The 23044-nt window shown below is 42.3% G+C and overlaps 1 pseudogene; it reads left to right on the forward strand.

Moving 5' to 3' along the window:
- The first annotated feature begins 782 nt into the window (after positions 1-782).
- LOC127568018 (3-oxo-5-alpha-steroid 4-dehydrogenase 2-like) lies at positions 783-22813 on the forward strand (annotated as a pseudogene).
- Positions 22814-23044: the final 231 nt, after the last annotated feature.

Raw genomic sequence — 23044 nt, forward strand, 5'->3', positions numbered from 1 at the left:
TGTGGGTTGGTAGGTTAACTGGCCGCTGTAAATTGCCCGTACTGTTTAGATAAGTGGTAGAATCCAGGGGGAGTTGGTGAGAATGTGTGGACACTAAATGATGGGATTAAAGCAGGATTAGTGTGAATGGATGGTTGATGGTTGGAACAGTCTCAGTGGGTTGTAGGGCCTGGTTCTTTCTACCTTTCTATCTCTCTATCTCTCTCTATCACACAGACTGCAATTAATGATAGGCAATAAATGCCAATGATTGATAAGAAGTTCAAAGCACTGCCCCTCTGGCCTCTGTAAAGCAGCACCATACCTGGCAAGTGATTTTAGAAGAAATCATCAGTCTGTGTCAAGATAAAGGGTCAAGATGAATCCAGATGAAGGGTCTTGACCTGAAACATCAACTGTCCATTTCCCTCTATAGATGCTACCTGACCTACTACATTCCGCCAGCAGCTCGTTTCTTGCAGGAGTTATCAACATTACTCATCAACATGTTCATCTGGTTTGTTTGTGCAAGCTATGACGTGATTTCTGGAGGAGGTTCAATGCATAAGGATTTGTCAAATAACTTGTATTTACAGAGTCCTGCCAATGAATGAGTTGACACAGTAGGTTATCTAGAAACCAGTGCAATTTAAAAAGCTGTTCAGGTTCACCTTATTAGAAGATTACACCTGTGGAAGATTGCCTTGTCAAAGAAAATTTCAAGACCAGATATGTCAGAGTGTAATCCATATGTTTATTATGCACTAACAGGCATCTTATTTACAATTGTCACAGTCCTGAGTATGAAAGGGCATCCAGCTTCATACGGGAGATATGTAACTCACAACCAACGTGTCATATATGTCCCAGCAAAGGTAGGATGGTTTGTCATGGAGCTGCCATCATGCCTTGTACCTGCACTGTTACTTTACCTATCTGGCAGTGTGGACAGCACAGGGAAGAAATTGCTTTTGTTTCAGTTCTGCAGCCACTACTTTAACAGTTAAGTCCAAATGAAACTTATTTTTGGATTCAGAATAGATGATAAAGATATTTTGAGAAAGCTTGTTTCCTGTGTTGCCCTGTAGTAAGCGTAGTTGTGCAAATTGCAGAATGCAACTCCAATTTGCATGTGTATGATTAAAAACAAATATTGGTTGCAGTCACACCCTATGCTTTTAAACCCAAACAAATTGTACTCATGTCACTCAATGGATGACAATCTCTCATATTGCACAACCCAAAATTATCTTTGATTCCTATTCAGTTATTACACCACATCAATTGGCTCCCCCTTATCTATTCTACTGGTCAAATCCTCAAAGCACTCCAATAGGTATGAAAACCACAATTTCCCTTTCATAAGTCCATGCTGACTGCTCAATCCTATTATTCTTTACTAGGTGTTCTGTTATTACGTCTTTCATTATAGATTCCAGCATTTTCATTTCTACTGATGTCAGGTTAATAGGTCAGAAGTTCCTGTTTTCTCTCTCCCTCCTTTCTTAAATCATGGGCTCAACATTTACTACCCTCCAATCTGCAGAAACCATTCCAGAAGCGGGAGAACTTCCAAAGACAATAGCATCCATTTGCATCATTCTGTGTCTTGCACTCGTCGCTATGTTTATTGTTGTATTTTTTTATTTACCATGTATACTGTTGACTCTTTATTTTGTGAGCTTCACGCCAGCAAGGAATTTCATTGCACCCTGGTGTATATGACAATAAACTAAGCCAACTAACCAATCCACTATCTCTACCTTATCATTCATTTTTTGGCACTATTTATTTTTGTAATTTATAGTAATCTTATGTTTTTGCACTGTACTGCCGCAAAACAACAAATTTCACTTCAGTGATGGTAAACCTGATTCTGACTCTGATTCCACAGCCCCGTCTTTCTGCACTCTGAAATAGAAGTCATTGGGTCCTTGGGACTTCAATCTCACCAACCTTTCTAGTTCATTTTTTTCCTACTAATGCTAATTTCCTTCAGTTCCTCATCCTTGCTCAACCCTTGATTCTGTAATATTTCTGGCAGGTATTTGTACCTTTTTCTAAGAAGACATGCGCAATGTATTTTTAAAATTCCTCTGTCATTTTCATATTGTCAGTTATAAATGACACTACCTTCAAGTGACCCAAATCTGCCCATCACCATTTAAAAACTCACAGACAATTCACAGGCTTTAAATCAACGCAGAAACAGATTATGACTTTCTGCCAAGGGTTGAACAGGCAAAGCAGCCTAAAACACAATCATGCAAACTTCAAAGAATCTTTCAGACTTTAAGGCTTTAACAAAAATGAATACTGAGATGTTATTCATATGACGTATATAGATTAAAATGTTCCCACATCAGTCATATCTCCTCCAGCCTTTGAGCTTTTGCACCTAATAACCTCTGATCTATGACTGAATTTAAATAATAATAATCATCTGTTTCACAATCCCAGGCAATTTGCCTGATTTTGCCAAATTATAAAATTCTTACGCAGGTTCACCCTCCATTTCAGAACTTCCATTTATGTGTGGGATTTATGTTAAACTTCTCCTTTATGGCTTTGCTTCTTGATAATCTATCAAAAGGGGTTGAACTCTACCAAATGTAGGAGCAGATCTCTGATCCTTTAATTGAGCCATCCATGGGAACTCACTCGCCTCTCCTTCCAAATTATAACCAACTTCCTTAATCCTCTTGCTTCTGCCAAGGCTGACTCTCCAAAATCAAATCCTGACAGGTCTGGGTCTGTAACAGGCTCTGCACAGGAACTGTCACCTACTGCAGTTGATGGTCTCCCGACAACTGATTGCAATCTAACTTTCCTCCTTATATTTCATTGTAAACTCTCCACAATCTGTTACAAAATACTTCAGTGTAATCCTACTACCCCTGAATAAAAAATGCCATGATATTGAACAGATTACCTCTTCCGTACCCATAAGCTTCCCCAACATGTATAGACACTTAATATAGACCCAAGCTACCTTGTGCCACGCACATTCATTATTTTAGAGTATTCCATCTGGAACCACCCTTCCAAACTGAGTAAAAAATGCCATGATATTGAACAGATTACCTCTTCCGTACCCATAAGCTTTCCCAACATGTATAGACACTTAATATAGACCCAAGCTACCTTGTGCCACGCACATTCATTATTTTAGAGTATTCCATCTGGAACCACCCTTCCAAACTAAACAGCCATCACTTCTTTTTCTCACTCTCATCCAAAACATGCATGGCTGCTATTGTTTGCAACTGCAAAAGACAACCGTCCACATCTCCTCTCCGTTTAAGAGTTCCATGATCTCTTTTGTGAGTGTATGGTTAACCATTAGTTGACATGATGAGTTGTCCCCTATCCGTGGGTGATGAATTGCATGCCTTATCAAATACATCAGTCCTTGCCTTATCAGGGCATGCAGCATCTGGAATACTCCCTTTAAATTCCTGCCTTCCTGAAACACTCGATAATTTTCTTCCCATTCACAATCCACTTCGTCTTGCAATCTGTGGAAAGAGAAAATATTAACATTTCAGGTCTGAGATCCTTAATCAAGTCTGCTGAAGGAGCACCAACCTGAAATATTTACTGTTTCTCTTTCCATAGATGCTGCCTAACCTGGTGAGTGTTTCCAGCATTTTATGTTATTTATTTCAGATTTCTAGCATCAGCAGTTTTTTTTGATTTCCCTCCTGTAATCTACTGCACTGACATTGTAACTCAACTGACTGTGCTTTTGAGTATCTGCATCTTGTCCCCATTCGTTTCTTCTCTCTCAATCCCAATCTCCGACAATTCTTTCATCAAGCTTTCTATTACTGAATCTTTTTCCTGCAGTTCTATATCTTTTTCCTTTAAAATTTCAACTGTCTCCAGTGACATCTTATCCTCTTCATTATGTTACTGCTCTAAGTGCTGTGCTCTTTGCCTGTATGCCCAGACAGATTTTATCCATTTTTTTGGTTTGATTAGGTTTCATTATTGTCACGTGTACCCAGATACAGTGAAAAACCCATATTTTGCATGCCATCCAAGCAGATCGTATCATACATAACTACATCGAGGCAATGAAAAGAAAAACAAAATGCAGAATATAGTGTTGCAGCTACAGAGAAAGTGCAGTGCAGGCAGACAGATATAGTGCAAGGGCCACGATGAGGTCAACTGGGAGGTCAAGAGCTCATCTTTAGGGTATAAGAGGTCCATTCAAAAGCCTGATGACAGCGGGATAGAAGCTGTCCTTGTTTTGACTTCCCCTTGTCTGTTCCCCCTATTCTTCAGCCTCTATGACAGGGTCAGAAGCAATGGCCCATACCTAACCTTCCTTCAGTCGTAATTTCTTCCCCAGCTACTGCTCCACCATCAGTGTCCCTACCAGGGTGTAAATCTGCAGCTAATCCTGCCTGGAGACACGGGGAGACTGCAGATGCTGGAACCTGGAGCAACAAACAAACTGCTGGAGGAACACTGCAGGTCAGGCAGCATCTGTGGAGGCAAAGTGACGACTGACATTTCGGGTCGAGACCTTGCATCAAGACTGAGAATGTAGAGGGGTGATAGCCAGTATCAAGAGGTGAGAGGGAGGGGTGACGCAGGGGCTGCTGGAACCAGGTGAGGGAGGGGGAGATAATCCTGCTCGATTTTTATTTTCAGTGTTTCAACCTGAAAGTGTCTGCGTGCAGTAAAATAATCCCAGAAAAACAGAGTAGCACAGGCAAGAACCTTTTTAAAAATTATTGAAACTAAGTAACACTATAAGTAATGTAATATGAACTGTGACAAATGATATAACAAGAAAGATAGGAAAGATTTAATAGGAACTTGAGGGGCAACTTTTTTACACAGACAGTGGTACATATATGGAACAAGCTGCCAGAGGAAGTGGTTGAGGCAAGTACAATAACAACTTTTTAAAGACATTTGGACAGGTACATGGTTAGGAGGGTACGGGCCAAATGGGGGCAAATAGGACTAGCTTGGATGGGCATCTTGGTCAGCATGGACCAGTTGGTCCAAAGGGCCTGTTTCTGTGCTGTCCAACTCTATGAATCTATAAAAACATTAAAAGAAACTACAAAAGGTACGATATTGGACGACATGACGGGAAGCGCTACTGAAGTACCGTCCACTGCTACAGCCTCTGTGCTCTAACAATCTTACATAGCTTATAAATCTCAACTGTAACAACAACTTCATCTCCCGTGTAATTAGCTTGAGTTCTGAGTCTGGACTGAAAGAGGGGAATTCCTTAATTCAATCACAGCTCAGCCCACTGATCAAATTAAGGAATTTCCCTCCTTCAGTCCTGATGCAGGGTCTCGACTCAAAATGTTGGTGATCTTTTTGGCTCCACAGATGCTGCTTGACCTGCTGAATTCCTCCAGCAGCTTGTTCTTTGCTGCCCTCCTTCTGGATATGTCCACAGTTTGTTTTGAGAGTTCTTTTGGCTCGTGCCCCTAAGCACCTTTTTTTGTTATACAGAAGAATCAAGTGTGTGACAATTGATTCACACAAACCCTTTCCTTGTGATTGTCTGTTCCATGACGTTTACTCCCTATTAGTCCATGCATTAATCATTTCAATCAGTCCTCTTCATCAGTTTTTGCAGTGGCATTGTTTTGATGCTCTGAGTCCATCAGCACATGGAGATGTTCCTACTTTTGCTGTAGTTTCTCACACCCTTCATCTTACAGAGCCTGCTTCTGTAAAAGTTGCTTTAAAAAGACCCGTGGTTTCTCATGGTATGCTGCGATAGAATTCCAAGTCAATTCTTGTCAGTGTTGGTCAATGCTGGTTCACCAGGAGTTAAGTGCACTCCTGGTTGAAGGTATTTGCCTACAAGGACCCAGAAGGTGTCTGCTGAGGCTGATGGGTGAATAGTTTGGGAGACTGTGCGCTCCTTCCACCGTTTATGCTGGCCTTCTCTGTGCTGCTGACGAATGGTCACAGATCCTGAATGCCATCCTGAATGCTCCATCCCCATTTTAAGCAGTCACAGGCCACAGGTTCCCACTCACTGACGAGAATGTTACAGTATTTCATGGAGGCTTTGCAACCATTCTTGAATCTTTTCCTCTGACAACCTGCTAATTTCTTGAGCTTAGAACGGAGCTTCAGGAGTCTGGTGTCAGGCATAAAATGACAAAGCTGGTCCATCAGAATCAACTCACAATCAGGATCAGATTTAGATTTATTATCACTGACTTATATGATGTGAAATTTGTTGTTTTGCAGCAGCAGTACAGTGCAAAGACATAAACTTACTATAAATTGCAAAAATAAATAAATAGTGCAAAGAAAAGAATAACGAAGTAGAGTTCATGGCTTCATGGACCATTCAGAAATCTGATGGCGGAGAGGAAGAAGCTGTTCCTGAAACATCGAGTGTGGATCTTCAGACTCCTGGACCTCCTCCCCAATGGTAGTAATGAGAAGGGGGCAATGTCCCGGATGGTGAGGGTCCTTAGTGATGGATGCTGCCTTTTTGAGGCACCACCTCTTGAAGATGTTCTCCATGGTGGAGAGGGTTGTGCCCGTGAGGGAGCTTGCTATAACCCTCTGCAGCCTCTTGTGATTCTGTACATTGGAGCCTCCATATCAGGCTGTGATGCAACCAGTCAGAATGCTCTCACTCAGTGGGTGTAATTAGGGCCTCAGTACTAGGGATGCTGGTATTGGGATTGGTTTATTATTGTCACTTGTACTGAGGTACAGTGAAAAACTTGTCTTGCATACTGTTTGTATAGATCAATTTATTACACAGTGCATTGAGGTAGTACAAGGTAAAAACAATAACAGAATACAGAGTAAAGTGTCACAGCTACAGGAAAGTGCAGTGCAGGTAGACAATAAGGTGCAAGGTCATAACATGGTAGATTGTGAGGTCAAGAGTCCATCTCATTGTATAAGGGAACCTTTCAATAGTCTTATCACCGTAGGATAGAAGCTGTCCTTGAGCCTGGTGGTACATGCCCTCAGGCTCCTGTATCTTCTGCCTGATGGGAGAGGGGAGAAGAGAGAATGTCCCGAATGGGCAGGATCTTTGATTATGTTGGCTGCTTCACCAAGGCAGCGAGAGGTATAGACAGAGTCCATGGAAGGGAGGCTGGTTTCCGTGATATGCTGGGCTGTGTCCACAACTCTCTGCAGTTTCTTGCGGCCCCGGGCAGAGCAGTTGCCATACCAAGCCATGATGCATCCAGACAGGATGCTTTCTATGGTGCATCGATAGAAGTTGGTGAGTGTCAAAGGGGATATGCCAAATTTCTTTAGCCTCCTGAGGAAGTAGAGGTGCTGGTGAGCTATGGACTGCATTTTTGAAGGCTACTGGCTGCAAATATACTGGTCTAGTGCTTGAAGCTGGAATTTGTTTGGTTAGCTTTTTTTGAACAGGAATGGACATGAAGGGCATTTGATCCTAATGCCATCAGAGAACTGTTGTACTGCTCAATGATTCCCCATCCACTGACTGATGCAAGAGTCCACCCACAGACCAGTACTTGAGAGTAAATAGCTGATCAATGTGGTGAGGCAGAGGCCAGATGTAATTAGGCTGAGTCATGTTCCAAGGACCGTGGGGTTACAGTGCAGGCGCACATTCCCCTTCCTACTATCTCAAGCCCCATGCCAAAGGAAATTTGACTTAGGGGAGTTTAGATTGCATAACAGGCCAAGATGATCCTAGAATACAGAGGGATCCCAATATGGAGAGAGTCATGCTGTTAACTTGAGGTCATTAGCCTAAAATTCACTCAGCCATGAGTCACATCCAGTCTAATCAGTCACCCTTAGGAACCTTTTAAGCATTTTGAAAGCAGCAACATTGCTAAGGCATGAATTCAAAGATGTGTTCGGACAGACTAAGATCCCTATTGATGGGATTTGAAAAGCTTCTCACTGTGCACACAACAGTCACCAATCTCTCTTCCTAACTGTTGAGGTCAATAAACTCACCATGTTGAGTACTGAGGTTGTGAACTCGTATCCAGTCACTCTGTGGTAGTGTATGAAAATGACCGAAAGATTAATAGAAAGATGAATCAGACTGAACAAATAAATGGGCTTTCCACGCTTGGAAGAGTTTAATGATTGTTTTCTTTGTATCATTTTTTAATTATATTTTTTATTAATTTTGCTTCTTAAGAACATTTATTTATGGATTATGAAACAAAGGAAATCCTATGCCTCTCACAATTGTTGTCTGTGGTTTTATATTTTGTACTCTTAATGGCTACCTTCAGGGACACAGCATGATCTACTGCACTCACTATGATGTGGACTGGACCAATGGAATCAGGATTATCTCAGGTAAACTTAAATTTGTAAATGAGGACATGAGAATTAGGAGAAGAAGCGGGCCACCAGGCCCTTCGAACCTGCTCCACCATTCATCAAGATCACGGCTGATCTTCTAACTCTGCTCCCGTTCTCCTGCACTATCCCCGTAAAGCTTAGTATCGAGGAGTCTATCGATCTTCGTTTTGAAAGCAATCACTGACTGAGACTTCCAAAAATTCACTGCCCTCTGAGGGAGGAAATTTCTCCACCTCTCAGTCATAAATGGATGATCCTTTAATCTGAGACTGTAACCTCTGTTTCCTCAGTCACGTGAAATATTCTACCTCAATCCACCCTCCAATCACTTTGTTCAGCACATACAAAATGTGGGACTTCTTTTAAATACATTCAAGATAATTGGGTGAAACCCTAATTACTACAGTTTAGCAACACTATGATAACTTTGATCACTTTACACTAAAATGGACCATTTTTTTGTTCTAATTGTGTTCTTTCTTGTAAAAACTGTGTATAATTTATGTTTAATTTATGATTTTCTTGTGAATGCTGCTTATCTGATGATGTGTGCCCATGATGCTGCTGCAAAAGTTTTTCATTGCACCTGTGCAGTCATGTACTTGTGCATGTGACAATAAACTCAACTTTGACTTTGACTGCTTGTTGTCCATTCCTGAGTGCCCTTGCTATGCCATCTCAGAAGGCAGTTTTCATCCACATTGTGCGGGTCTGAAGTCATCAAATAGTCCAGACTGAGTACAGGCAGCTGGTTTCCAGCTCAAAAGGATATTAATGAACAGGAGAGATTTAATATCCTTGTGGTTTTGTCATCATTGTTGCTTTTTTTATTTTGATTCAGCTAACTGAATGTAAACTTCCCATTTGCTATTTGAACCAAGGGCCCCACATCTCCCCAGGCTCTTGGATTATTGGTCCAGTAACAATGTCACTGTCCTATCATCCCTTGTTGGGTCAACAATAGATCTTGAGAGCTCATTTTGAAACAATCAAACAAAATCTAGTCTAGTCCAAGGTCCCCGATCTCCCGGCTAATTCACAACTGTGCTCACAATCAGTCCTTTTATTGGTATGAAATTTTAATTTTAATATGCACGGGATTTTTGGTGAGATTTTTTGAATGATGACAGAATTTATTGTTGGTCAATAAGGCCATGATGTCATGAGCTATGAACCACATTTTTTAACAGTTTTCTTCTGAAGTATTTGCAGATGGAGAGAGTTCACTAATGAGGTTGGGAGGAAGGGTAGAGTTTAAATTGAGATAGTGGAAAGGGGATGTTTAATGGATGCTCATTAACTTGGTCCATTATCAGAGGCGAGGATAAAAGAAAGCAGCTGACCAAGCAAAATCAGCTCCATTGTGGGTTCGGAGAAGCTTGAATCCAGCCATTTAGTGCAGAATTCCTGACCTTGGAAATGGAACAGAGGACAGTGATTAAAGTGAGGACCAGAGAATTAATCTCTCCCATTTCCACCTGGACATGGGAAATGGAAGGATTGCTCCTGCAGCATATCTCCTTCAAAGAAGACATTCTGGTAATACCCACAGTTCAATATGTGGACTCTTTTATAGAGAATTGCCCCATTGCAATTTCAATGTTACATTCATTTTCATTTCTAGGTCTATGAGAAAATTTTGAAAATATTGATCAGTGTTTTCTTGGTTGGTGATGTTAGAATCATAGAACACTATAGCACAGAAACAGGTCCTTCGGCCCATCTAGTCCATGCTGACCTGATCTTCTGCCTAGTCCCATCTACCTGCACCCGGACCATATCCCTCCAAACCCCTCCCATCCATGTACCTATCCAAACCACTCTTAAATGTTACAATTGAACCCACATCTACCACTTTTGCTGGCAACTCGTTCTACACTCACACCACCTTCTGAGAAAAGAAGTTCCCCTCAGATTCCCCTTATATATTTCTCCTTTCACCCTAAACCTATGACCTCTAGTTCCAGTCTCACCCAACCTGAGGGGGAAAAAGCCTGCATGCAGTCACCCTATCTATACCCCTCATAATTTTGTATACCTCTGTAAGATCTCCCCTCATTCTCCTGTGCTCCAGAGAATAAAGTCCAAACCTATTCAACCTTTCCCTATAACTCAGGTCCTCAAGTCCCGGCAACGTCCGTGTAAATTTTCTCTACACTCTTTCAAGCTTATTGATATCTTTCCTGTAGGTAGGTGACCAGAACTGCACACAATACTCTAATTTCGGCCTCACCCACGTCTTGTACAACTTCAACATAACATCCCAACTCCTGTACTCAATGCCCTGATTTATGAAGGCTGATGTGCCAAAAGCTCTCTTTCTGACCTTATCTCCCTGTGATGCCACTTTCAAGGAACTATGGATCTGTATTCCCAGGTCCCTTGCTTTACCGCACACCTCAGAGCCCTACCATTCACTCTGTGTATTACCCTGGTTTGCCCTCCCAAAGTGCGACACCTCACACTTGTCTGCATTAAATTCCAGCTGCCATTTTTCAGCCCATTTTCCTAGCTGGTCAAGATCACACTGCAAGCTTTGATAGCCTTCCTCGCTGTCCACTACATCCCTAATCTTGGTGTCATCTGCAAATTTGCTGATCCAGTTGACCACATTGTCATCTAAATCATTAATGTAGATGATAAACAATAACGGACTCAGCACCAATCCCTGTGGCACACCGCTAGTGACAAGCCTCCAGTCTGAGAGACAACCATCTACTACCACTCTCTGGCTTCACCTGCTAAGCTAATGTTGAATCCAGTTGGCTACTTCATCCTGAATGCCAAGTGACTTAACCTTCTGGAGCAGCCTCCCATGCGGGACTTTGTCAAAGGCCTTGCTAAAGTCCATGTTGACAATGTCCGCCACCTTCCCCTCATCGTTCCCATGTTACCTTTCCTCTACTTTCTTTGCTACGCTCTCTTCCAGGTAAAAAGGAACTTATGTGTGTGCAGTGGAATTGTCAGATCATTGAGCATCGTCTGAGAATGAATGGTTGAATTAATGAATTAACTTCATTTGGCTTTACATGTTGATAAATTACTTTTGCTTTATTATTTTAGGCAGCCTATAAACATGTTTGTTCCTGTTTCATTTTTTTTTACTGTGATAAATGATCATTTTTAATATGCTATATTTTAGGTACTCTGCTATTTTTGATGGGACTAGCAATTAATGTTCATGGTGACAACATACTATTGCGTCTAAGGAAACCTGGTGAAGGGAGTTATTATATTCCTCAAGGTAGCATCTTTCTAATAACAATCTTTGGAATTCAGTAGCAAATAATACAATTCTTCTAAAATTACATTATTTGTGTTAAATGTTTGTATGTACATTTACCAAAATTTTGGTACCTAAACAATGATATCTGAAAATGGGGAAGTGGTGTGGATAATGGTATTTATTGAAATGTTCTTTCTCTGTAACTGTAATGCTTTAATCTGCACTCTGTTATTGTTTTCCCTTGTACTATCTCAAAGCACTGTTGTAATGGAATTATCTGTATGGATGGCATGCAAAACAAAGTTTTTCACTGTACCTCTGTGCATGTGACAATAATAAACTAACTTAATTTGATTTAATTTACTCAGGTTCATACCCATCATTAACAACCTTTTGTCTGCCAAATTCCTGTCAATCATTTTTTTGATAGAGTTGTACAGCACGGAAAAAGGCCCTTCAGCCCATACATGTCCCTGCCAACCAAGATGTATATTCAAGCTAATCTCATTTCCCAACACTTGGCCCATATCCCTTTAAACTCTTGTCATCCATATACCTGTCCACATACTTCTTAAATGTATCTAATGTACCTGCCTCAACCACTTCCTCTGGCAGCTGGTTCCGTATATCTCCATCCTCTGTGTAAACAAAATAGAGCTGCCTCTCAGGTTCTCATTAAACCTTTCACCTCTAACCTTAAACCTCCGTCCTCTAGTATTCGATTTCCCCAACCCTGGCAAAAGACTGCTCACCCTATCTATGCCCCTCATGATTTTATATACCTCTGTGAGATCACCCTCAGTTTCCTACACTCCAAGGAGTAAAGGCCCAGCCTGTCCAACCTCTCCCTATAACTCAGTCCCTCAAGGCTTGGCAACATCCTTGTAGATCTTTTTTGCACTCTTTCCAGTTTAATCACGTCCTTCCTATAACAGGGTGACCAAAACTGAACACAATACTCCAGTGTGGCCTTGCCAAACTCTTTAACAATCACAACATAACCTCCCAACTTCTACATTCAATGCCCTGACTGAGGTAGGCCAGCATTCCAAAAGCTTTCTTCACTGCCCTGTCTACCTATGACTCCAGGGAACTATGCGCCTTTACTCCAAGGTCCCTCTGTTCTACAATGGTATCCAGGGCCCTACCAGTCAATGTAAAAGTCCTTCCTTGATTTGTTCTTCCCAAATGTAATGCTTTGCACCTATCTGAAATTCCATTTGCCATTCCTCAGCCCACCTATCCAGCCGATCAAGATCCCGCTGCAATTTTTGATACTCCTCTTCACTATCTACAACACCACCTGTTTTACTGTTATCCACAAACTTACTAACTATTCCTCTTATATTCTCATCCAAATCGTTCATATAGATGACAAATAACAATGGGTCCAACACTGACCCCTGGGGCATATCACTAGTCACAGACCTCTAGTCTGAGAAACATCCTTTTACCATCAGCTTCTGTTTCCTACAATCCAGCCAATTTTGTATCGTTTGCTAACTCTCCTTGGATGCCATGTGAGCTAAACTTCTAGAGCAGCTTATCAAAAGCCTTACTGAAATCCATATATACTACATCTACCACTGTCCCCTCATCAACCTTCCTTGTCATTTCATCAAAAAACTCAATCAAATTTGTAAGACAAGATCTCCAATGCACAAAGCCATGCTGGCTACCCCTAATTAACCCCTGTCTTTCCAAATGTAAATATATCTTATCCCTCAGAATGCTTTCCAGCAACTTACCTACCACTGGTCTATAATTACCGGGTCTATCCTTACTGCCCTTCTTAATTAAAGGCACAACATTTACTATCCTCCTTAAATTGATCAACTTCCCTTTCATGCTTTCTTTGTTTGTTTGTACTTCTACATCAGTCTGACCTTTGTACATAATTCTGCTGTCTCCTACTACACCTTTTGCTGTCATACCCAATAAGTATTAACAAGTTGAAGGTAATATTCATTCTTGGCCGGCCTGACCAACAAAGTTCACATACAGGTCAAAATAAGATGCATTCTCATGGGCTTAGCTGAATTTCTAAACCGAAGGTCACTTCACTAAAACACAAATACTGAAAGCAGGTTTGCCAGAAATCTGAAACAAAAAATTGCAAACATAAACACTTCTGTGACAACTGGGTGTGTTCCAGGATCCAGAAGCCTAAGTGGGCTGTTTTTATCTGAGAATCAAACAATATCACCACCACCCTAAGGTTCTTCTAAGTCCTAAAGGACTGTAGTAAGGCCTTTGACAAGGTCCCACATGGGAGATTAGGTCAGAAGGTTCAGTCAATGGGTATCCATGGAAAGGTTGTAAACTGATTCGAAATTGACTGAGTGGGAGAAGACAGAGTGGTTGTGGATGGTTGTTTCTCAGATTGGAGGCCTGTGACTAGTGGTGTGCCTCAGGGATCTGTGTTGGGGCCATTGTTGTTTGTTGTATATATCAATGATCTAGACGATAATGTGGTAAATTGGATTAATAAGTTTGCAGATGACAATAAGATTGGAGGTGTAGTGGACAGCGAGGAAGGCTTTCAAAGCTTGCAGAGGGATCTGGACCAAATGAAAAATGGTCCAGAAAATGGCAGATGGAATTTAATACATACAAGTGTGAGGTGTTGCATTTTGGAAGGACAAATCAAGGGAGGACATACACAGTAAATGGTAGGGCACTGAGGAGTGCGGAACAAAGGGATCTGGGAGTTCAGATACGTAATTCCTTGAAAGTAGAGTCACAGGTAGACAGGGTTGTAAAAAAAGGCTTTTGGCATCCTGGCATTTATAAATCAAAGTATTGAGTATAGGAGTTGGAATGTTTTGGTGAGGTTGTATAAGTCATTGGTGAGACCAAATTTGGAATATTGTGTGCAGTTCTGGTCGCCGAACTACAGGAAGGATAACAGTAAGATTGAAAGAGTGCAGAGGAGATTTACTAGAATGTTGCCGGGTCTTCAGGAGTTGAGTTACAGGGAAAGATTGAGCATGTTAGGACTTTATTCCTTGGAGCGGAGAAGAATGAGGGGAGATATGACAGAGGTTTACAAAATGATGAGGGGCATAGACAGAGTTAATGCAAGTAGGCTCTTTCCATCTAGATTAAGAGAGATAAGTACGAGAGGACATGGCTTTAGGGTGAAAGGGGAAAGGTTTAAGGGGAACATTAGAGGGAACTTCTTCACTCAAAGAGTGGTGGGAGTGTGGAATGGGCTGCCATCTGATGCGGTAAATGTGGGATCACTCTTAACTCTTAAAGAGTAAATCAGATAGATACATGGGCGAGAGAGGTCTGGAGGGGTATGGGCTGGGGGCAGGTAAATGGGACTAGCAGAATAATGTTTCGGCACAGACTAGAAGGGCTGAATGGCCAGTTTTTCTGTGCTGTAGTTTTCTATGGCTCTATGGTTCTATATCAGATATTATATTTTAAGGCACGGTGACATGATATATTGGAATCAAAATTGCCTTGGCCATAGAAGACAGAAGATAGTGGTGGAGGGGTGTTACTCTGACTGGAGGTCTGTGATCAGTGGTGTTCCACAGGGATCAGTGCTGGGACCTCTGTTGTTTGTGATATGTATAAGAGCTTTGGATGAAAATGTAGATGGGCTGATGAGTAAGTTTGCAGATGACAAAAAATCAGTAGAGTTGTGGATGGTGAAGAAGGTTGTCAAAGGACACGGCAGGATATAGATCAGTTGGAGATACAGGCAGAGAAATGGCAGAGTGTTTAATCCATACAGGGGTGAGGTGTTGCACTTTGGGAGCACAAATGTAAGATGAAAGTATAGAGTAAATGGTAGGATCCTAAGGAGCAGTGAAGTACAAAGTGCTTGTTCACATGAAAGAGGCAACACAAGTAGGTAGAGTGGTAAAGAAGGCGTTTGGCATAGTTACCTTCATCGGTCAGGCTGTCGAGTATAAAAGTTGGGAAATCATGTTGCAGCTGTATAAAACTTGGTTGGGCCACATTTGAAGTATTGCGTGCAGTTTTGGTCATCCCATTACAGGAAAAGATGTGGAGAGGGTACAAAAGAGTTTCGCCGGAATGTTCCCTAAATGAGAGAGTACGAGTTAGAAGGAGAGGTTGGACAAACTTGGATTGTTTTCTCTGGAGCATTGGAGGCTGAGGGGTGAGCTGATGGAAATATATAAAATTATGAGAGGCATAGGAAGATAGTTGGAGTCTTTTTTCCCCAAAGTGGAAATGTCAAATAATAGATGGCAGAGGTTTAAGGTGAGAGGGGGAAAGTTTAAAGGAGCTTTCTGAGGCAAGTTTTTTTACACAGAGAGTGGTAGGTGCCTGGAACACTCTGTCAAGGGAGATGGTGGAAGGAGATATGGTAGTAACATCTAAGAGACATTTAGACAAGTAGATAACAAGGAGGGAATGGAGGGATATCAATCATGTGCAAGCAGATCCTATTAGTTAAAATTGGCATGGTCAGCACAGATATCGTGGGCTGAAGGGCCTTTTCCTGCGCTGCATCATTCCACTTCAGATATAAATTGTTGCTTTCTGTGAGGGTTCCTGACTTTATGTTGGGACCCGAATCTGAAGTGGATCTGTTGTTATGTCCCGATGAGAAGTAAGGCAAAAATTAAGATGTAGTTGAAAAATGTAAAGTGGATTTGCACAAAGTTAAAACAAGTTGAACTAACTTTAACAAAAAAAGTTCCATAAAGAAAGAAAGCAAAATTAGAAAAGCAATAATTATTGTAGGACAAAAAGTACAAGGAAAGATAAAGAAAGCAACGGGAAATGAATAAAGCAGGAGACAGATGCAAAAGTAAGGAAGTTAATGAATTGAAAAGAGGATAGAGGGAGCCGATGGTTTGGAGAGGGGAACGAAGACCATTTGGCACAGATGTCTCATTTCCATCCCACCCTCCCATCATGAAATTGGCAGAAAACTCTGGGCAGCTTAAACCCAGCCTATTATTGCTTGAGCTGGATCCTAACAGGATTCCTATCTACAGTTATGGTGTTGTAGCTGGAGGAGGATGAAAACCTACAGACCTAAACCTCTAACACCATGAATGTAGAACGTAGAACAGTACAGCATAGGAACAGGCCCTTCGGCCCACGTTGTCTGTGCCGACCATGATGCCAACCTAAACCAATCCCATCTTCCTGCACATGGTCCATATCCCTCCATTCCCTCCATGCTCATGTGTCTGTCTAAATGCCTCTTCAACATGTAGCTCCACCACTTCCCCTGGCAGCATGTTCCAGGCACCTACCACTCTCTGTGTACAAAAAAACTTGCCTCATGAATCTCCCTTAAACCTTCCCCCTCTCACTTTAAACTTATGCCCTCAAGTATTTGTCATTTCTACTCTGAGAAACAGACTCTGACTATCCAAGGCAGCAATACCAGAGCAGCGTTTAGCCACCTTTAGGGTAACAGCTGTTCAGTTGACAATTATTCTCAACACTGGTGCCCGGCAAGGCTGTGTCCTCAGCCCTCTACTCTACTCCCTATACACTCACGACTGTGTAGCCAGATTCTGCTCTAACTCCATCTACAAGTTTTCAGATGATACCACCGTTATAGGCCATATCTCAAACAGCGATGTCGGAGTACAGGAAGGAGATAGAGAGCTTAATGGAATGGTGTCATGATAACAACCTTTCCCTCAATGTCAACAAAACAAAAGAGCTGGTCATTGACTTCAGGAAAGGGGGCGGTGTACATGCACCTGTCTACATCAATGGTGCTGAGGTCGAGAGCGTTGAGAGCTTCAAGTTTCTGGGAGTGAACATCACCAACAGCCTGTCCTGGTCAAATCACTGTAGCAATTATATTGGATTCCACTACCTCCTTTGGCAGTGGTATGTTACAGATGTTAAACGCTCTCTGTGTAAAAAAAACTTACCTTTAACCTCCCCTTTTAAACCTCCTACTCCAAGTGTGGCCTAACCTGTGTTTTGTAAAGTTGCAACATATCACCCTAACTTTTATGTTCTTTGCCTCTGTGCCTTTACTCATTATCTCATTACTGTTTATGGGAGCTTGCTCTGTACAAAATGGCAGCTGCATTTCCCATTTTACAGCATTGACACGAGCACTTCATTGGTTGAAAGATGCTGTGGTCATAAAATGAAAGTCTACTTTTCCCGCCTGAGAAGGTTAAAGGGGAATCAGTGGAGGTGTTAAGAAGTATGAGGAAGTTTGAGAGAGTGCATAGAGCATAGAACAGTATAGCACAGAACAGGCCCTTCGGTCCACAATGTTATGCTGACATAGCTGATCCCTTCTACCTACAGAATGCCCATATCCCTCCAGTTTCCTCTCATTCATCCAAGACCCTCTTAAAAGCCCCCAATGAACTTGCCTCCACCACCCTATCAGGCAACGCATTCCAGGCACCATACCTTTGCCGCTCATAATTTTATACACCTCCAACAGATCACCTCTCAGCCTCCGCCGCTCCAGAGAGAAGAGCCCGGGTTTGTCCAGCCTCTCCTGATAGCACATGCCCTCTAATCCAGGCAGCGTCCTGTTGGATGCTCCAGTTTCCTCCCACAGCCCAAAGTAATGATGGGAGGACAACTGGCTGCAGCAGATTACCTCTTAGTATAGATAAGTGGCAAAAGAACCAAGGGGGCAGGTTAATGGGCATTTAGTACAACATACATTGTAGGGCTCCAAGGGAACAGGGAGAGGGCGAATGGGACTGACGGGATTGTCTTGTTGGGAGTCTGATGCGATGGAATCATAGAATTGTCGAGCATGGAAACAGGCCATTTGGCCCAACTTGTCCAGTACGCACCCTTGCGTATTAATCCCATCCCCCCCAGCACTCTATCGCCCTTTATGTCCGGGCGATTCAAGTGCTCATCTGGACACATTAAATGCTGTCAGTGATCCAGCTTCACCTACTCTCTCAGGAAGTGCACTCTCGGTACTCCCCACTCTCCAGGTGAAGGTCCCCCTCAGATTCCCTGTGAATCTCTACTCCCCTAAACCTATATCCTCTAGTTTTATCTGCCTCTGATTTGGGGAAGGTTTCCTGCAGTCTACCCTATCTGTTTCAGCATCTGCAATCTCTTAGGTCTCCTTTTCTATCCATGAATCTGTCTAAATGTCTTTTAAATGATGTTATTAATGATCTTGAAGAATGGTGGGGCAGGTTTCAAGGGCCAGATGACCTCCTCCTGATCCTTAGACATTCCTAGAACAGCAGAATTCCTTCCCAGAGTGAACCAGATGTTGTTTTTATGACGACCTAGTGGCTTCATGGATACTTTTACTGGGACTCGGTTTATTTGATACTTGAATTTAAATGCTTCATTTGCCATGGTGGGATTTGAACTCTTATCTCTGGATCAATTGTCCAGATCTCTAAATTAACTGCCATGTCACCCATGGACTCTGTCTACACTTCTTGCTGCCTCGGTAAAGCAGCCAGCATAAGCAAAGACCCCACCCACCCCGGACATTCTCTCTTCTCCCCCCTCCCATTGGGCAGAAGGTACAAAAGCCTGAAAGCACACACCACTAGGCTCAAGGACAGCTCAAAGACCATGTGGCCAGATTCTGCTCTAACTCCATCTACAAGTTTGCAGATGATACCACCATAGTGGGCTGTATCTCAAACAGCGATGAGTCGGAGTACAGGAAGGAGACAGAGAGCTTAGTGGAATGGTGTCATGACAATAACCTTTCCCTCAATATCAACAAAACAACAGAGCTGGTCATTGACTTCAGGAAAGGGGGCGGTGTACAGGCACCTGTCTACATCAAAGGTGCTGAGGTCAAGAGGGTTGAGAGCTTCAAGTTCCTGGGAGTGAACATTACCAACAGCCAGTCCTGGTCAAATAACGTAGATGCCACGGCCAAGAAAGCTCACCAGCACCTCTACTTCCTCAGGAGGCTAAAGAAATTTGGTTTGTCCCCTTTGACTCTCACCAACTTTTACCAATGCACCATAAAAGCATCCTATCTGGATGTATCATGGCTTGGTACGGCAACTGCTCTGCCCAGGACCACAAGAAGCTGCAGAGAGTTGTGGACACAGCCCAGTGCATCGAGGACACCAGCCTCCCCTCCTTGGACTCTGTCTTTACCTCTCATTGTCTTGGTGTAGCAGCCAGCATAATCAAAGACCCCACCCACCCGGAACATTCTCTCTTCTCTACTCTTCCATCAGGTAGAAGATACAGGTGCTATGATAAGACTATTGAACGGTTCCCTTATACAATGAGATGGACTATGACCTCACGATCTACCTTGTTGTGACCTTGCACCTTATTGCACTGCACCTTCTCTGTAGCTATCCCACTTTACTCTGTACTGTTATTGTTTTTACCTGCAGTACATCAATGCACTTTGGACTAACTCAATGTAACTGCACTGTGTAATGAATTGACCTGTACAATCGGTTTGTAAGACAAGCTTTTCACTGTACCTCGGTAAAAGTGACAATAATAAACCAATACCAATACCAAAAAACTGCAGATGCTGGATATCTACAATAAAAACAGAAAATGCTGTAAATACTCAGCAAGCCAGGCCACATCTGTGGGAAGATGTTGCCTCTCCTGCTGAGTATCTCCAGCATTCAGTTGTTCAGATGCATTTTGAAATGCTACATTTAAATTCCTCGTACCCAAATGGATAATGATTGGTGTTGTGTGCAGGAGATTTCAGGCACCAGATAAGCTGGTCATAGATCACCTTTCATTTCACCAGCTTGCATACATTCACTAAGGATAAGGGGTTCTATAAAGCACCTTGGATTGGTTTTCCACATTAAAGGCACTATGTACATGTATTTTGTAAACAGAACTTTGGATGGTCTGTGATCATCTCTCCTCCATTTTGCAGGTGGGTTTTTTGAATATGTCTCGGGAGCAAATTATTTTGGTGAAATAGTGGAGTGGTTTGGTTACAGTCTTGCAACTTCAACTTTGCCAGCCTTCGCTTTTGCCCTTTTCACTGCTATTAACTTGGGACGTCGTGCTCAACATCATCACAGGTAAGTCACAAAATACCGCCGGTGAAACTCAACTGATGGAAATCTGAAGTAAAACCAGAAAATGGTGGAAAGACTCAGCAGGTCAGGCAGCACCTGTGGAAAGAGAAACAGAGTTAACATTTCAGCTCGACATCTGCTGACCCTGACAAAGGGCCTTAGGCCTGAAACATTAAAAGGTGCTGAGTGTTCGAGGCATTTTCTGTTTTTAATCTTGAAATGCCACAGATCTGGAAATCTTAAATATGCTGGAAATTAGCAAATCGGGCAGTAACTGTGTTGAGTAAAACTGTGTAGCATAATAAAAATAGTTAATATTTCACATTTCAGCAGTCATGATGATAGGCTATTGACCTGAAGCATTAATTTTGTTTTCCTCTGTACTGGTGCTGCGTGACACGTCAGCCTTGAGGGAATCAAGTTCATTATGGGAACAATTTTCTTTATTCTTTCAAAAAATGTGAGCTTCGCAGGCTGAGCCAGCATTTAATTACCCATCCTTAACTGTCCTTGAGAAGGTGGTGGTGAGCTGCCTTCTTCATCACAATCCTTGAGATGTGGGTATAAGGGAGGGAGTTCCAGGATTTTAACCCAGCGACGGTGAAGGAACAGCGATATCTTTCCAAGTCACTGTGGTGTGTGGCTTGGAGGGAAACTTCCAGGTGATAGTTCTCCCACGTGTTTGCTGCCCTTGTCCTTCTAGCTGGTAGAGGTGATGGGGTTGGAAGATGCTGTCTCAGGAGTCTTGGTGGGTCGCTGCAGTGGATCCTGCAAATGGTACAAACTGCTGCTACTGTGATGGAGTGAGTGAACAGTTGTGGATGGGGTGCTTCTCAAGTGGGCTACTAAGTCCTGAATGATGTTGAGCTTCTTGAGTGTTTGTGAAACAATATTCATCCTGGTAGGTGGAGAGTATTCCATCACACTCTTGACTTGAGCCTTGTGGACGGTGGACAAGCCTTGGGCAGTTAGGTGGTGAGTTACTCACCACAAGGTTCCTAGCCTCTGACCTGCTCCTGTAGCTACATAATCCAGCTCTGCCTATTAGAAACAAATAAGATAAGGTATATTTATTAGTCACATGTACATCAAAACACACAGTGAAATCCATCTTTTTTGTGTAGAGTTGTTCTGGGGGCAACCCACAAGTGTCGACACATTTCCGGTGCCAACATAGCACGCCCACAACTTCCTAACCCGTACCTCTTTGGAATGTGGGAGGAAACTGGAGCACCCAGAGAAAACCCATGCAGACACAGAAAGAACGTACAAACTCCTTACAGACAGCGGCCGGAATTGAATCTGGGTCGCTGGCGCTGTAATAGCGTTACGTTAACCACTACACTACCGTGCAATGCTGGTTTTATATCCTATCTAGTTTTATTCCTCATCACTCAATTGCTCTATTTATGGTAATAAAAAAGGCAGTTGCAGGAGATGAGTTCACTAGCAAATGGGTTGGGTATCTTCTGCTGGTTGGTGAGCAGTCTTGCACTGGGAGACCAGCTCCCAGCTGATTGGACAGTGCCAATGGAGACGAAGGCCTTTCTGGGTATAATGCCATAGAAGTTCACAAAGACCCATCACAGGCACAAAAATCACACCACAAAATTTTAAATTTTTATTTTCCCAAAAAATATTAAAACACTAAAAAACACTCACGTGTAATCAAATACAATCAATTTCTTAAAAATGAACAAAATTAACTCAACCGTGGAAAGGTCAGGTCCTGGAGTATTTGAGGTGACGGACATGGATGTATTTAAGGCGAGGTTAGTGAAGCAGCTGAGGCAGTGAGGAAGGGAAGGATGTGTTGATAGATGAAAAGGGTAGTAGGGGAAGGATCTGTGGAGCATAAACGCTATCATGGACAGATGGCCCAAATGGCCTGTTGTGATGTTGTAGATCCCACATAAACCTTTGTGTTATGGAGAGGTACACTTGCCCTAGGAACACATGCGAAAACCAGGTTTTCTTCACATGGCATTCCTCTATGGCTCCTCTCCTCTGTGTATCAGGGAACATATTGGAACTCCTGATGCTTCCAAAATTCAGCGACATTTCTGCCTGATGAGAGGTGGGAGTGCCTTCTCCATTTGTCCTCGTTAGGTTGTTGCCGGGTCAGAGTGGTGAAAGGGTGTTCAGAAATGGTGTTCCAGGATTTCTTTAAAATTTGTTGATACCACATTCTTCACTGAGCTGATAGGCTGTATTTTTTGTCACATTCAGATATTATCTGGAGAAGTTTGATGATTACCCAAAATCAAGGAAAGCCATGATACCCTTCATCATTTGAAATTCATCTGGAAGGTTATGACATCATGTCAAGATTTTCAAATGAAAGCTCCATTTTCAATGGAAATTAACATCAATTCTTAAACTTTGCAGGACATATTTCCATTCATTTTATACTTATGACTTATACACATGCATATTCATCCTATTTTAACATTCAATGCTAGGTTTATTCAGTTAAGATAATTTATTATGCCTCTTGTACCATGGCCCTGAATTTCCTTCGTGAGAG

Source organism: Pristis pectinata, chromosome 3 (genome assembly GCF_009764475.1).
Source record: "Pristis pectinata isolate sPriPec2 chromosome 3, sPriPec2.1.pri, whole genome shotgun sequence".
Classification (NCBI taxonomy): Eukaryota; Metazoa; Chordata; class Chondrichthyes; order Rhinopristiformes; family Pristidae; genus Pristis; species Pristis pectinata.